Source organism: Lathyrus oleraceus, chromosome 5 (assembly GCF_024323335.1).
Source record: "Lathyrus oleraceus cultivar Zhongwan6 chromosome 5, CAAS_Psat_ZW6_1.0, whole genome shotgun sequence".
NCBI lineage: Eukaryota > Viridiplantae > Streptophyta > Magnoliopsida > Fabales > Fabaceae > Lathyrus > Lathyrus oleraceus.
The window spans coordinates 305,986,613-305,990,048 of record NC_066583.1 but is presented as its reverse complement, the minus strand read 5'-3'; the positions used below and the strand labels follow the sequence as shown (position 1 = coordinate 305,990,048).

The 3,436-nt window shown below is 35.9% G+C and overlaps 1 long non-coding RNA gene across 1 annotated transcript; it reads left to right on the top strand.

The window, feature by feature from the left end:
- Positions 1 to 1,194: 1,194 nt before the first annotated feature.
- On the top strand, positions 1,195 to 2,940 carry LOC127084172 (uncharacterized). The gene is made up of 2 exons (XR_007788644.1): positions 1,195 to 1,932; positions 2,021 to 2,940. It is a non-coding gene; the product is annotated as an uncharacterized LOC127084172 (long non-coding RNA).
- Positions 2,941 to 3,436: the final 496 nt, after the last annotated feature.

The following is a 3,436-nucleotide window of genomic DNA, read 5'->3' as shown; positions in this document are numbered from 1 at the left end:
AAAATCAAGAATCATAGGTTGATCATTTATCACTTTTTCAAGGCATTTTTCAAAGTGATTAAAAGATAATTAATCCTAATTATGTTCAATCATTAATCTAATCATGTTAAAAATGAAAATTAACCACAACTAAACATGCATTTTAATTCTAATAATCATGGTAAAAAAAAAAATTTAATTGAGATCAAGAATTAAAATCATAAAAAAAACAAAGAAATAACAAGAAAACAATTAAAACAAAATAATGGGCCAGGGGGTGAATCTGCTGGAAATGGTTGTAGAAAGTATTTCCAAGCGCGTGGGCCTTGGGAAAGAGGCCCATTGGACTTCAGTCATTGGCAAGGGGTGCAATGAACATACCAGGGTGATGTTCACCAAACGTTGTTAGGCCCATGTACACGGAGTCCAGAATCAAACAAGGCATGAATCAACATGTGTTCAACATGTGGAATAAGAATTCAAACAAATTGAATTTGAATTGAAAATGAGAAAAAACAAGCCAAACCAAAATCAACTCAACTCAGTTCATGACTCATGTGAGAGCCACCATGGGCCACCGCGCCAGAAATCGCCTCTGGCGGCGGTGGCCATCCAAAATAAAAATTGGAGCCATCATTCGCTTTGTCTTGACATACTCTCTCTGAATCCTTATTCAATTTCACTGAATTCTAGCCCTAGGTCTCTAACCGAATCAATTTGATCAATAAACCTAACTATAAATAGCTAAATTAAATCCTCATACTGAGGATTCAAAGCCCAAAGGATTGGGGCTTTGAATCCCTTCTCAATACTCTTCATCACGGTATCAGAAAAAGATGAAAAACAATGGTTTCAGGAATTACCTTGTCGGAGATGACGAAGACGACAACGAGGAATTGAGCTTCCAAGTAATAGTTATGAATCTCTTTTCTTGCTTTTGATTTCACAACCTTCTTATTCTCCCTGTCCTTCTTCTTTTACTGAGTTGTTGATGTTGTTGACTGAATTTGAGAATGAGTAGTGAGGTCGAGAGGCTGATTGAATCAGATCTCTCTCTCTCTCTCTCTCTCTCTCTCTCTCTCTCTCTCTCTCTCTCTATATATATATATATATATATATATATATATATATATATATATATATATATATATATATATATATATATATATATATATATATATATATATATATATATATATATATATATATAGAGAGAGAGAGAGAGAGAGAGAGAGAGAGAGAGAGAGAGAGAGAGAGAGAGAGAGAGAGAGAGAGAGAGAGAGAGAGAGAGAGATTGAGTTGACGGTTTTTAGAGGTTGATGATGATGATGATGATGAGTGTGAATGTTCAAGGGCTTTGAAATTTGAGAAGTGAACTGTGAATGAATTCAGGGTCAAAATGAGAAAATATGGAGAGATTGTAGCTAGCAATGATTTGGTGGTTATATAGTTGTTATTGGCTTGGGGATTGATGCAAAGTTAGTTATGATATTATGGGGATTTGTGAAAATCAGTTGGTGAAGTTGTGAAGTCGAGGCAGTGTTAGTTAGTATATGAAATGTTAGTTAGGTTTAGTTTTGATGATGTCGGATTAGTTGGTTATTGAAGTCAGGTGATGATAGGTTAATTCTGTTAGGATTGAGTTCAATTAAGTTAGTTGAAATGTGATAGGTTAATTGGCTAGGTTAGCTTGAATCGTGTTAGGCCTATTGTTCAGTTGGAATGTGGTTTGGTAGATGGTATTTATGCTATGATGTTGATGTCTGCATCGGATGGTTACTATGGTTGATATGTTGTAGGTTTTTTGTTACAATGTTCATATATGATATGGTTCAGGTTTACAAGATGGCTGGCTCGATTTTAGGAAATGGTTGCATGTTGCAGGATTATAGGATGCTTATGTCTGCTGCAGAATGGCTTGATGGTTTACTGTGGTGGTTTTGCCTCGCTCATGTTGGTGAAAACTTCATGTTGTAGGATCAGTTGATGTTGCTTTATTCATGTTCGTTATGAAATTCATAACTTGCTTATGACTTTGTAGGCATAACTTAGTCTTGGCAAGGTTGGTTGCAATGTCCTGTAGCAGGTTGGACTGCTCATTGCAGGATTAATTAAAGTTGTATGTTGGTAACATGACATTGGTTTGGTACTTATTGCATAGAAGGTCCTATAAGGTGAGATGCTTGGCTCATCATGCAGCAAAGTTATGAATGATTGGCAGCTAGCTTCCGTATGTACATTGACATTGCAGCTTAGATGATCTGCCTTGAATTTATGCAGCTCTGTGTTGTGTATTGATTAGCTTTATTCAGCTGCTACTAAACTGACTTTGTGTGCGTGTCTAGTAATGCCACTGACTTGCTTTGACATTATTGATGTTCCATGTTCAATATAGCTGCAGAGTTTGTGTTTGGCTACTGCATTTATGATGCTAGGCATGTGTGTTTGGACATGGTTCAGGGGTTGGTTACATCATGTTTCTATAGGCAATGTGTTGCAGAATTTGCACAATTGGTGAGGTTCTTTGGATTATTGTTATGTCTTTGGTTTGCCACTACTGTTTTGTTGGTGTTTGATAACAGGTTATGTGAATGGCATGATGTGCTGTAGTGCTTGAAGCAGGTTCAACAAGGTCTTTTTGCAAGTGTAATGCTTTATGACTTGCATTGGTTCATGTTTGGCATGACTTGGTTGGTTCTTGTAGGATGCTAGGCAAGTTTGCTTGTTCATGAAGCAACCTTGGTCATGAAGTTGGAATGGAAGATGGGACAAATTAGGAATTAACATGAAGAGAATATGATTAGGCTTAGAGAATATGTGAGTTGACTTTGGTCAAAGTTGACCAAAGTCAACCTTTGGTCAAAGTGCCATTTTTTGTAATTTATTTGTATGTATGGACATTCTTATGATTTGTAATGAATATGATATTTGGTATGAATGGAAATTGTTGTTTTGTATGAATGAATTTGATATTTGAATTAAATGAATAGACTTTGAATGAATTATATGGATTGAAATGACATTGAATTAACTTGAATGGATTGATATGAACATGAATTGAACCATCCACATAATCCCTTGAAATCCCCTTGAATGGAGGATGAAGTGAATATGAACAACAAGACTTTGATGAATCATATTAACATGGACCAATAGACAATACCTGTGAATGAACCATGACCAAACCAATGGATGTGTGTGGATGATACAAGACTTTGATAAAACCTTAGGCCTTAGTAAGGACCAATCGACCATGAGACTGCATAAACCAATGGGCACAAAATGAACAAACCAACAATAAACCATGTACTTGAAGTGACCAGATGAAATGAACCTAAACAAGACATGAACAAGACATGGGCTAAGAATGAGGAAATGACCAAATGAAATGCAATAAATGAGTGGAATCAAATGGAAGTTATGGGACCATGGAATGTTTACTTGAACTAATGGACAC